The sequence below is a fragment of the Chiloscyllium punctatum genome, chromosome 9 (assembly GCF_047496795.1).
Source record: "Chiloscyllium punctatum isolate Juve2018m chromosome 9, sChiPun1.3, whole genome shotgun sequence".
Lineage (NCBI taxonomy): Eukaryota > Metazoa > Chordata > Chondrichthyes > Orectolobiformes > Hemiscylliidae > Chiloscyllium > Chiloscyllium punctatum.
This window is the reverse complement of record NC_092747.1, coordinates 68,540,571-68,554,650: the sequence shown is the minus strand read 5'-3', so window position 1 is coordinate 68,554,650 and position 14,080 is coordinate 68,540,571.

Genomic DNA, 14,080 nt, shown 5'->3' with positions numbered 1-14,080 from the left:
GCTGCCCAGATATCCCAATCCAATCTAGTCCCACCTGCCAGTACCTGGCCCTTATCCCTCCAAATCCGTCTGATTCTCATACCCATCCATATGCCTTTTAAATGTTGCAATTGTACGAGCCTCCACCACTTCCTCTGGCAGCTCTGAGTGAAAAGGCTGCCCCTTAGGTCTCTTTTGTATCTTTCCCCTCTCACCCTAAACCTATGCCCTCTAGTTCTAGACTCCCCCATCACAGAGAAAAGACTTTGTCTATTTATGTTATCCATGTCCCTAATGATTTTATAAACCTCTATACGGTTACCCCTCAGCCTCCGATGCTCCAGGGAAAACAGCCCCAGCCTATTCAACCTCTCCCTATCGCTCAAATCCTCCAACCCTGGCCACATCCTTGTAAATCTTTTCTGAACCCTTTCAAGTTTCACAACATCTTTCTGATAGGAGGGGGACCAGAATTGCATGCAATATTCCAAAAGTGGCCTAACCAATGACCTGTATAGCTGCAACATGACCTCCCGACTCCTGTACTCAATACTCTGACCAATAAAGAAAAGCATATCAAACGCCTTCATCACTATCCTATCTACCTGCGATTCCACTTTCAAGGAGCTATGAACCTGCACTCCAAGGCCTCTTTGTTCAGCAACACTCCCTAGGACTTTACCATTAAGTGTATAAGTCCTGCTAAGATTTGCTTTACCAAAATGCAGCATCTCACGTTTATCTAAGTTAAATTCAATCTGCCACTCCTCGGCCCATCTGGTCCAGTTCCTGTTGTAATCTGAGGTAACCTTCTTTGCTGTCCACTACACCTCCAATTTTGGTGTCATCAGCAAACTTACTAACTGTACCTCTTCTGCTCACATCCAAATCATTTATATAAATTATGAAAAGTAGTGGAGCCAGCACTGATCCTTATGGCACTCCACTGGATACAGGCCTCCAGTCTGATAAACAACCCTTCACCACCACCCTCTGTCTTCCACTTTTGAGGCAGTTCTATATCCAAATGGCTAGTTATCCCTGTATTCCATGAGATCTAATCTTGCTCACCAGTCTCCCATGGGGAACCTTGTCAAAAGCCTTACTGAAATCCATATAGATCACATCTACCGCTCTGCCCTTACAGATCCTTTGTTACTTCTTCAAAAAACTCAATCAAGTTTGTGAGACATGATTTCCCATGTGTAAAGCCATGTTGACTATCCCTAATCAGTCCTTGCCTTTCCAAATACATGTACATCCTATCCCTCAGGATTCCCTCCAAAAACCCACCAACATCAGGCTCACTGGTCTATAGTTCCCTGGCTTATCCTTACCACCTTTCTTAAACAGTGGCACCACGTTAGCCAACCTACAGTCTTTCGGCACCTGACCTGTGACTATCGATGATATAACTATCTCAGTAAGAGACCTAGTAATTACTTTGCTACCTTCCCACAGAGTTCTAGGGTACACCTTATCAGGCCCTGGGGATTTATCCCCTTTTATGCGTCTCAAGACATCCAGCACTTCCTCCTCTGTAACATGGATGTTCTTCAAGATATCACCATCTATTTCCCCACATTCTGCATCTTCCATGTCCTTTTCCACAGTAAATACTGATGCAAAATACTCGTTTAGTATTTGCCCCATCTCCTGCAGCTCCACACAATGGCCTCCTTGCTGATCTTTGAGGGCCCTATTCTCTCCCTAGTTACTCTTTTGTCCTTAATGTATTTGTAAAAACTCTTTGGATTCTCCTTAATTCTATTTGCCAAAGCTATCTCATATCCCCCTTTTGCCCTCCTGATTTCTCTCTTAAGCATACTCCTACTGCCTTTATACTGTTCTAAGGATTTACTCGATCTATCCTGTCTATATCTGACAGAGGCTTCCTTCTTTTTCTTAACCAAACCCTCAATTTCTTTAGTCATCCAGCATTCCCTATACCTACCAGCCTTTCCTTTCACCCTAACAGGAATATACTGTCTCTGGACTCTCGTTATCTCATTCCTGAAGGCTTCCCATTTTCCGGCCATCCCTTTACCTGCAAATATCTGCCCCCAGTCAGCTTTTGAAAGTTCTTGCCTAATACCATCAAAGTTGGCCTTCCTCCAATTTAGAACTTCAACGTTTAGATCTTGTCTATCTTTTTCCATTGCTATTTTAAAACTAATAGAATAATGGTCACTGGCCCCAAAGTATTCCCCCACTGACACCTCAGTCACCTGCTCTGCCTTATTTCCCAAGAGTAGGTCAACGTTTGCACCTTCTCTAGTAGGTACATCCACATACTAAATCAGAAAATTTTCCTGTATGCAGCTAACAAATTCCTCTCCTTCTGAACCCTTAACACTATGGCAGTCCAGTCTATGTTTGGAAAGTTAAAAGCCCCGACCATAACTACCGTATTATTCTTACAGATAACTGAGATCTCCTTACAAATTTCTTTCTCAATTTCCTGCTGACTATTAGGGGGTCTATAATACAATCCCAATAAAGTGATCATCCCTTTCTTATTTCTCAGTTCCACCCAAATAACTTCCCTCGATGTATTTCCAGGAATATTCTCCCTCTGTACAGCTGTAATACTATCCCTTATCAAAAACATCACTCACCCTCCTCTCTTCCTTTCTATCCTTCCTGTAGCATTTGTATCCTGGAACATTAAGCTGCCAGTCCTGTCCATCCCTGAGCCATATTTCTGTAATTGCTATAATATCACAGTCCCATGTTCCTAACCATGCCCTGCGTTCATCTGCCTTCCCTGTTAGGCCTCTTGCATTTAAATAAATGCAGTTTAATTCATCAATCCTACCTTTTTCTCTGCTTTGTCCCTGCCTGCCCTGACTGACTCGCCTTTGTTCTCAACTGTACCAGCTCAGATTGAAATCTATCCTCGCTATCTCCCTGGATCCTACTAGCTCATAGCACCGGGAGTAATCCAGATATTACTACTCTTGAGGACCTCCTTTTTAAATTCCTGCCTAACTCTCTGTAATCTCCCTTCAGAATCTCAAACTTTTCCCTTCCTATGTCGTTGGTTCCAATGTGTACAATGACCTCCTGCTGACCCCTCTTCCCCCTTGAGAACCTTCTGCACCCTCTCTGCGACATCCTTGAACCTGGCATCAGGGAAGCAACACACCATTCTGATTTTTCGGTGCTGGCCACAGAAACGTCTGTCTGTACCTCGGACTAGAGAGTCCCCTAACACAGTCACTCGCTTGGAATCCGACGTATCTCTCATTGCATTAGAGTCAGTCTCAATACCAGAAACTTGGCTGTTTGTGCTATGTTCCCCTGAGAATCCATCACCCCCTACATTTTCCAAAGCAGCATACCTGTTTGAAATGGGGATAGCCACAGAAGACTCCTGCATTACCTGCCTACCTCTCTTACCTTTCCTGGATTTAACCCATCTATATGACTGTATCTGCAACTTTTCCCCCTTCCTATAACTGCCATCCATCACATCCCCTTGCTCTTGTAAATTCCTCATTGCCTCTAACTGTCTTTCCAACCGATCCATTCGATCTGATAGAATTCGCAAGAAATGGCATTTATTGCAGATATAATCCTCAGTAACCCGTAAACTCTCGCTAAATGCCCACATCCAACAAGAAGAGCATATCACTCTACTAAGGGCCATGTTTGCTTCTTTCAATCCACAGACCCAGAAAATAGCACTGTTTTATTCCTCTACAAAACACTGCTCCAGGTTGAATTAGTACTAATGGCTTATATTTTAAGTTTAATCAAGAGATATAGCTCAATACAACATGCAGAGTTATTTTAAGGCCACGCTTACAATTCACTTATCTGCTTCTGTGCTATGACCTCTCCCAAATAAGTTCCTCCAAGATCAGTTGTAAATTTCACTTTTTTAATTTTCCCAGTCACACTCCGATGTCCAGCGATACATTAATTCAGCAGCAAAGGCAGTAACTGCTAGCAATGTGGGTTTCTCTCTCTCTCTCTCTCTCTCTCTCTCTCTCTCCATGACTTCACCATGTGCTTCCTTTGTCCATTCTTACTCCTTTTAAAAGTGCTGTTGTTTTGACTTTTTTTTCTCCAAAGTTCCAAAACAGTGCAACAGCATATAAAACAGTAAATGCTGCTGCTGGAATTTGAGGAAATCATCTCCAACACCTAAAAAAACTCAAAAAAGGAGTAGCTGTTACAGCCACAAATTTTTCCCGTCCTCTGTCTTGGATTACCCAGAATCCTAATTGATCGTTCTTTGAAAATTTCCAGTGGTTATGTTGTGGGAGCAGGAAAAGATAATGCAACTGAGGGTGCTTTGGTTACTATCAGTTAAGTAAAAGAGAATCAATAAGAAAAATTGAAGGAGGATTGTATTGTTGATCATGTCAAAGGTTTCCAGAGTGTCAAGGACAATAGTAACATCAACTTGTGATCATCTGGTGTCTGGTAGTCTTAAAAGATTCGAAGACATATCACAGAATCATTCTTCTTGAGACCTCTACCTGAAGACAGGCACAATAAACTTTGTCATAGGTAGGTCAAGGAGACCAATCTCAAATCCACTCCTGGAAAAACAGGAGCTGAGCCCTATACTATTGACACTAATCTGATCTGTACCAACAGCCCAGTCAACTAAGCTAACCAGCTGGCCAAGGAATTCAAGTTGTGACAAATTCATGTACTTCAACATGCATGTTGTAACTTAGCACTCCTGAAAGTAAAGGCTCTGAAATTTTTCCATTGCATAACTGATCAAGATTCTCTTCCACAGATATCTCCTGCCATTGGTATATATTGGCAGATTTGCAAGTTAGGTGAAGGAGCTTTGGATGACAAGAGAAGAGGAGCTTCTCTTCAAGAGAAAGAAGGAAGCTTACTTAAGTTTGAGGAAGCCAGGATTGGCACAGTTTTAGAGGATTACAGGGTAGCTAGGAAAGAACTCAAAAATGGACTGAGGAGAGCTAGGAGAGGGCACGAAAAACCCTTGGTGGGAAGGATTAGAGAAAACCCAAATGTGTTCTACACTTGCATGAGGAATAAGAGAATCAGAGAGAGCTTAGGGCCGATCAGAGATAGTGGAGGGGACTTGTGCCTGGAGTCTGTAAAGGTAGGGGTTACTCTAAATGAGTGTTTTGCTTCAGATTTACTAGAGAGAGGGATTTTGTTGATTGTGAGAACATTGTGGACCACGTTAATAGGCTTGAACAGATTGATATTAAGACAGTGGATGTGCTAGAAATTATGGGAAGCAACAAGATAGCTAAGTCCCCAGGGCCAGACCAGATGTATCCAAGGTTACTATGGGAAGCAAGGAATGAGATTGCTGAACCTCTGGTGATGATCTTTGCATCATCACTCTCCACGGGAGTGATACTGAATGATTGGAGGAAGGCAAATGTTGTTCCTCTGTTCAAGAAAGGGAATAGGGAAATCCCTGGGAATTACAGACCAGTCAGTCTTATGTCTGTGCTAAGCAAGGTACTAGAAATTCTTCTGAGAGATAGGATTTACAACTATTTGGAAAAACGCAGTTTGATTAAAGATAGTCAGCATGGCTTTGTGAGGGCAGGTCATTCCTCACAAGCATTATTGAGTTCTTTGAGGATATGACAAGACAAGTTGATGAAGGTCAAGCAATAGATGTGGAGTATATGGATTTCAGTTAGGAATTTGACACGGTTCCCCACGGTAGGCTCATGCAAAATATTAGGAGGTATGGGATACAGGAAAATTTGGCTGTCTGGGTACAGAATTGGCTGGCCAAAAGAAGACAGCGAGTGGTTATGAATGCAACATATTCTGCCTGGAGGTTGTTAATCAGTGGTATCCCGCAGGGATCTGTTCTTGGGCCTCTGCTCTTTGTAGTTTTTATAAATAACTCGGATAAAGAAGTGGAAGGGTGGGTTAGTAAGTTTGCTGATGATACAAAGATCAGTGGTGTTGTAGATAGTGTCGAGGGCTGTTGCAGGTTTCAACAAGACATTGATAGGATGCAGTGTTGGCAGATGGAGTTCAACATAGATAAATGTGAAGTGATTCATTTTGGAAGGACGAATTTGAATACTGAATACAGGATTAAAGACGGGATTCTTGGTAGTATGGAGGAACAGCAAGATCTTGGGGTCCATGTACATAGATGCCTCAAAGTTGCCACCCAAGTTGAAAGAGTTGTTAAGAAGGCGTATGGTGTTTTGGCTTTCATTAACAGGGAAATTGAGTTTAAGAGCCACGAGACTCTTCCCCAGGGCAGAAATGCCCGTCACGAGAGATCATAATTTTAAGGTGATTGGAGGAAGGTATGGGGGAGATGTCAGAGGTAGGTTCTTTATGCAGAGAATGGTGAGTGCATGAAATGCACTGTAAGTGATGGTAGTAGGGTCAGTGCCATTAGGAACATTTATGTGACTGCTGTATAAGCACATGGACAGCAGTAAATTGAGAATGCATAAAAGTGGATAAATCCCCAGGACCAGATCAAGTGTACCCGAGAACTCTGTGGGAAGCTAGAGAAGTGATTGCTGGGCCTCTTGCTGAGATATTTGTTTCATTGATAGTCACAGGTGAGGTGCCAGAAGACTGGAGATTGGCTAACATGGTGCCACTGTTTAAGAAGGGTGGTAAAGACAAGCCATGGAACTATAGACCAGTGAGCCTGACGTCGGTGGTGGGCAAATTGTTGGAGAGAATCCTGAAGGACAGGATGTACATGTATTTTGGAAAGGCAAGGACTGATTAGGGATAGTCAACATGGTTTTGTGCATGGAAATCATGTCTCACAAACTTGAGTTTTTTGAGGAAGTAACAAAGAAGATTGATGAGTGCAGAGCAGTAGATGTGATCTATATGGACTTCAGTAAGGCACTCGACAAGGTTCCCTATGGGAGACTCATTAGCAAGGTTAGATTTCACTGAATACAGGGATAACTAACCATTTGGATATAGAACTGGCTCAAAGATAGAAAACAGAGGGTGGAGGTGGAGGGTTGCTTTTCAGACTGGAGTCCTGTGACCAGTGGAGTGCCACAAGGATTGGTGCTGGGTCATCTACTTTTGTCAATTACATAAATGATTTGGATGCGAGCATAAGAGGTACAGTTAGTAAGTTTGCAGATGACATCAAAATTGGAGGTGTAGTGGACAGCAAAGAGGGTTACCTCAGATTACAACAGGATCTGGACCAGATGGGCCAATGGGCTGAGGAGTGGCAGATGGAGTTTAATTCCGATAAATGCGAGGTGTTGCATTTTGGCAAAGCAAATCTTAGCAGGACTTATACACTTAATGGTAAGGTCCTAGGGAGTGTTGCTGAACAAAGAGACCTTGGACTACAGGTTCATAGCTCCTTGAAAGTGGAGATGCAGGTAAATAGGATAGTGAAGAAGGCGTTTGATATGCTTTCCTTTATTGGTCAGAGTATTGAGTACAGGAGTTGGGAGGTCATGTTGCGGCTGTACAGAACATTGGTTAGGCCACTGTTGGAAAATTGCACGCAATTCTGGTCTCCTTCCTATCGGAAAGATGTTGTGAAACTTTAAAGGGTTCGGAAAAGACTTACAAGGATGTTGCCAGGGTTGGAGGGTTTGAGCAATAGGGAGAGACTGAACAGGCTGGGGCTGTTTACCCTGGACCATCGGAAGCTGAGGGGTGACCTTATAGAGGTTAACAAAATTATTAGGGGCATGGATAGGGTAAATAGGCAAAGTCTTTTCCCTGGAGTCGGGGAGTCCAAAGCTAGAGAGCATAGGTTTAGGGTGAGAGGGGAAAGATATAAAAGGAACCTACAAGGCAACTTTTTCACACAGAGGGTGGTACATGTATGGAATGAGCTGCCAGAGGATGTGGTGGAGGCTGGTACAATTGCAACTTTTAAGCGGCATTTGGATGGGTATATGATTGGAAGGGTTTGGAGGTTTACGGGGCCGGGTGCTGGCAAGTGGAACAAGATTGGGTTTGGATATCTGTTCTGCATGGACGGGTTGGACTGAAGGGTCTGTTTCCATGCTGTACATCTCTATGACTCTATGAGGTGTGTAGGTTTGGTTGATCTTAGGTAAAGATAAATGCTTAGCACCACCACATGGGCTGAATGGCCTGTACAGTGCTGTGCTGTTCTATGTTCTTTGTTCTGGTATTCAACTTATATGACTCATTCTGAATGAACCTTCCTTGGCCACAAAGTTGTCGAGTGGGAAGATGAGCTTTGAGGGTAATCTTGCAATAATATAAAGACAGACAGCAAGAGTTTCTTTAAATGCATTGAAAAAGAGAGAAGCCAAAGTGAACATTATTCATGAAGAGAATGAAGCTGGGGAGACATAATGGGAAACCAGGAAATGGCAGAGAAGTTGCATTAGTACTTTGCACCAGTCTCCACAGTAGAAGACATTAATAGTATTCCAAAATTACTAAATTATTAAGGGGCAAAAGGAGGAGAGGAAATACATACACTAATTATCAAGAGAGGAAAAAGTGCTTGTGAAACTAATAGGGCTAAAGACACATAGGTCCCCTGGACTTGATGGGATCCATCCTAGTATTTTGAAGGAATAGCTACAAAGATAGTGGATGGACTAGTAATAATCTTACAGAAATCTTTAGACTCTGTAGAAGTCCCAGAAGATTGGAAAACTCCCAATGTAACACCTATATTTGAAAGGAAGAAGACAAAAATCAGGTGGCAATAGGTCAGTTAGCATAACATCTGTTATTTAGCAAATGTTAGCCTATTATAAATAATGTAATAGCAGAGCATTCAGAAATACATAATATGATCAGGCGGAGTCAACATGAAATGGAAATCATACATGATAATAAATTTATTAGTATTCTTTGAGGAAATAACAATTTTTATAGATAAAGGGGAAGCAATACATTTGGACTTTAAAAAAGCATTTGATATAGGACCACACATTAGGCCACTTAGTACAATAAGAACCCATGGTGTTGGAGGTAATATATTAACATGGATAGAGGATTGGCTAACTAATAAAAGATGGAAAATTGGGATAAGGTGGGCATTTTCAGGATGGTAATCTGTAAGTAGTGGAGAGTTACAAGTTTCATCACTGGTGCCACAATTATTCAGACTATACATTAATGGCTTGGATGAGGAAAATAAATGTACCATAGTCAAATTTGCAGATGACACAAAAATAGACAGAAAGGCAACTGGTGAAGATTACACAAAAAACTCTGCAAAGGGATATAGATAGATTAGGTTAATGGGCAAAAGCTTGGAAGATGGAATACACTGTAGGAAAATGTGAGGTTATGCACTGTGGCAGGAAGAATTGAGGAGCTAATTATTATTTAAATAGGGAGAGATTGTGGACAGTTACAAAACACAGCAATTTTGGGAGTGCTCGAGAATTAATCACAAAAAGCTAGCATCCTAGTTCAGCAGGTAATAGGGAAGGCAAATTCTTCTATTTCGGGGGGATGGAGTATAAATGTAGAGAGGTTTTGCTAAAGCTCTCCAAGCCGACAGCTGGAACAGTTTTAAGCCCCTTATCTAAAGAAGGATATATGGCATTTGCAGCAGTCCAGAGAACATTCACTGGGCTGACACTGCTTGTGGAGAAATCTTAAGAGGAGAGGTTGATTAGTTGGGCCTATACCCACTGGAGTTTAGAAGAATGAGAGGCAACCTTTTTGAAACCTATATGATTCTTAGGAGACTTGACAGGGTAAATATGAAAAAATTGTTTCCCCTTATGGGTGAGTCTTGGACCAGAGGACATAGTCTCACAATACTGCAGGAAAGGAAGAGGGGTAAGTAGTGATGGTTAAGGAGCATATTGCAGTGCTAGAGAAGGAGGTTATCTCAGAGCATTCAAGGATGGAGTCAATTTGGCTAGAACAATGGAATTATAGAGCAATGCATTACATGGCTTTGTATGGTGTACAGACCACCAACTAAGGGAAAACATGTAGAACAAATCTGCAGGGAAATTCAAGGGAAACACCAGGATTATTGAACAGTTATAATTGGAGACTTCAGTTTCCCCAGATATAGGCTGGGATACTGGTAATGAAAGGGGCTGCAAAAGACAGGTGTTCCTCAATTATGTTGGGGAGTGCTTCCTACAGCTATATGTGTCCAGTCAAACAAGGAGGGATGTATGTTTGGATCTGGTAATGAGATAGGCCAAGTGGATCAAGTGTTTGTGGGGAACGTTTAGGAGACAGTGATCATTGTATCATAAGGTTCAGGTAGGTGTTGGAAAATAAAATACAACAATCCAGACCAAGAAAAATCAATTAGTTGAGAGCTGGCATCAGTGGGGCTAGAACTGAGCTGACAGGATTGATTGAAATAGGAGGTTGGTAAAAATATCAGTAACTGAGTAATTGGCCATCTCCAAGGAACAGATGATTTTGATATATTCAAGCTATATTGCCTCCAGTGCAAAAGGTAGGACAAACAAATCCAAAGTATCCTATGTGACAAATGAGATACAAATTAATATTGAAAGGAAAGGTTGTGCTTACGACAGGTGTAAGGCAGGAAATTCAATTGGGAATCAACAGGAATATTAAAGGTTTTTGTGGGTGGTGAGGTGAAAAAGCCAATAAGGAAAACGAAGAGGAACTATGGAAAACACTAGCAGTAAACATAAAGGAAAATCGTGAAGTCTTCTATCAGCACATAACCAGCAAAAGAGTTGTTGAAGGATGTGTAGGTCCAATCAAAGTCCAAAAAGGGTATTTACAGCAGGAGGTAGGAGCATAGCTTAAGAAGGAAATGAATACTTTGCATCTGCCTTTACAAAAGAGGATGCTACCCAGGCTGTAGTAACAGAGGAAGAAACTCAGTCACTAGAAGGGATCAAAAATAATAAGGAAAAAGTCTTTCTTTTATTGGTTGGGGAACTGAGTACAAAAGTCAAGATATCATGTTGCAGCTTTATAAGATCTTGGATGGGCCAGACTTCAAGTATTGCGTTCAATTCTGGTCACCACATTACAGGAAGGATGTGAAAGCTTTGGGAGGGGACAGAAGAGGTGCTGCCTGGATTCAAAGGTATGAGCTGTAAGCAGAGGCTAGAAAAACTCAGGTTGTTTTCATTTGAACGGTGGAGGCTGAGTGTAGACTTTAAAAAATCTATAAAGTTATGATATGCATAGATAGCTCTGACGGTCAGAATCTTTTTCCCAGAGTTGAAATGTCTAATAATAAGGGGCATGCATTTAAGGTGAAAGGAGTAAAGTTCAAAGGAGATGTGAGGGGCAGGTTTTTTACACAGAGAGAGGCAGGAATCTGGAATGCACTGCCAGGGGTGGTTGTTGAGGCAGATATGATAAGTACATTTAAAGGACTTTTAGGTGAGCAAATGAATATGCAAGGAACAGAGGTATCTGGACCAAGGGAGGCAGAGAGATTTATTTCATTTACCATCGTGTTCGGCATAACATCGTGTGTCAAAGGTCCCATACCTGTGCTGTGCTGTTCTATGTTCTAAGTCTTTGATAGATTGTTGGCCGTTATATTTACCAAGGTACCAGATGCATCCATGGATTTTGAAGGCAGTGAGGGTAGAAATTGTGGAGGCACTGGCCATAATATTTCAGTCTTCCCTGGTCTGGAAAATTGCCAATATTATGGCCTGGTTCAAAGAAGTTGTAAGGCCAATTCCAATGATTACAGATCAGTTAGTTTAACTTCAGTAGTGGGGAAACTTTTTGCAAACAATTGTTTGGGGTAGAATCAGTTGTCTTGTGGAAGAGGTTGTGTTGATTATGATGATTCAGCATGGATTTATAAAGGGGAAATCATATTTAGCTAACTTGCTGGAGTTTTTTGAAGAGGTAACACAAAGGGTTGATGCACTTTTTGATGAGGTACGCATGTATTTCCAGAGCGCATTTTTTATAGCAGACTTTTGAGTAAAGTTAGAGGACATGGATACAAAGTTAGTCAGTATTGGGACTGACCAGCAGTCAGTATTGGGACTCCTTCTTTCTTGATTTTTAAAAATGTATTCATGGGACAGGGCATCGCTAGTTGGCCAACATCTTTATTGCCCATCCTTGTTCACCATGAGAGGTTGATGGTAAATTGCCTTCGTGAACTGTTGCAGTCACCATAGAATAGACAGAACACACAGTGCCCGTAGGAGGGAATTGCAGGATATTGACCCAGTGACAGTGAAGTAATGGCAATACATTTCCAAGTCAGAATGGCGAGTAGCTTGGAGGGGAACTTGCAGCTGGAGGTATTCCAATATAGCTATTGTCCTTGTCCTTCTAGACTGAAGTGCTCTGGATTTGGAAGGTGCTGTCTATGGATGTTTGGTGAATTTCTGCAGTGCATCTTGTAAACCAGACACACTGCTGCTGCTGAGCGTCAGTGGTGAAAGTAGTGGATGTTTGTGGATCCAGGTTTTGTTTCATTTGGGCATGGATTGCTTCAGTATCTGAGCTGTTGCAAGTGGGGTTGAACATTGTGCAATCATCAGTGAACATCCCTACTTCTGATCATACGACTGAGGAAGGGTCGTTTATGAAGCAACTGAAGATGGTTGGGCCTAGGGCATTGCCCTGAGGAATTCCTGCAGTGATGTTCTGGAGCTCAGATGACTGACCTCCAACAAGTACAACCATCTTCCTACATGCCACGTATGACTCCAACCAGCAGAGAGTTTTCTCCCTGGTTCCCATTGATTCCAGTGTTCCTTGGTGCCACATTTGATCAAATGCAGCCTTGATTGCAAGGGCTGTCACTCTCATCTCAGTGATGGAATTCAGCTTTTTTGACCATGTTTGAACCCAGGCTGCAATGAGGCCAGAAGCTAAGTGGCCCTGGCAGAATCCAAACTGGGCATCACTGAGCAGGTAATTGTTAAGCAGGTACTGCTTGATAGCACTGTCGATGACACCTTCCATATGTGTAAATGATCTAGATTTGGGTGTGCAGAGGACAATCTCCAGATTTGCAGAGGACACTAAACGTAGAAAAATTGTAAACTATGAGGAGGATAGGATAGATTGGTGGTTTGAGTAAATTGGTAGCAGAAGAGGTTAAATGCAGTGAAGTTTGGATGGTGTACTTTGTCTTTCAGTGATCTTCCAACCAATGTAAAGTAAAGGTTATATTCTAAAGGGGCTGCAGGAACAGAGGGCCCTGGGTGTATGTGCAAACGACGCATTGAAGGTGGCAAGATAGGTGGACGTTGTAGTAAATAAAACAGACAATTTTGTCACCTTTATTAATAGGCGCACACAGCAAGGAGGTAATTTTAGACTCATACAGGTCACTTGTTAGACCTCAGCTGGAGAACAGGATGCTGTTGTGGATGCTACATTATAGGAAAGATATGAATGAAGTGGAGAGAATGCATAAGCAGCTTATTGGGGGTATGGTTCCAATTATAGGAAACTTCAACTCTGAGGCTATATTGAAGAACTTGGACTATTCTTCCTGGACAGAAGTAGATTAACAGGAGATTTGACTGAGGTTTACAAAATCATGAGGGTGTACTCAATTGATTACATTGGGGAAAACAATTTCTTCCTGTAAAAGAAACAAGAGTGAGGGTGGATAGATTTCAAGTAATGTGAGAAAAAAACTTCCTTCCTTGCAGCAAGTTGTTAGGGTATGGAAGGCATTGCCTGGAAATGTCGAGGGAGGTTCAATTAAGGCATTAAAAAAAACATTTTATGATCATTTGGATAGTAAGGGTGTGCAGGAATATGGGGAAATGGCAGAAGATTGGCACTAGATAACAGAGCTAGATAACGGAGGCACAATGGCCAACATAAAATTTCTGTGAAATCCTGTGAAATTTTTCCAAGATGTCAATTCTAATCTGTATTCCATCTATCTCTACCTCTGGATAAGGTTTGCATTTTCATTAATTGCATTCACTTACATCTTTATATGTTCTTTTATATAGTGTCTTTCATGTCTTAATTGGCTCCATCCTGTCTTCAAACTTACATTTGAAATGGAGCTGTCAAATGAGCTCCTTTTCCTTGATGTCGTTGAGAAATCAGCCAGCAGATTATCTATTACTGTCTACTGCTGGTCTTCACTAGTCAATATACATAATAGGATTCCTCAACTTGCAATACATAGGATTGGGTTTATCAACAGCCTTAATAATAGGGCTCA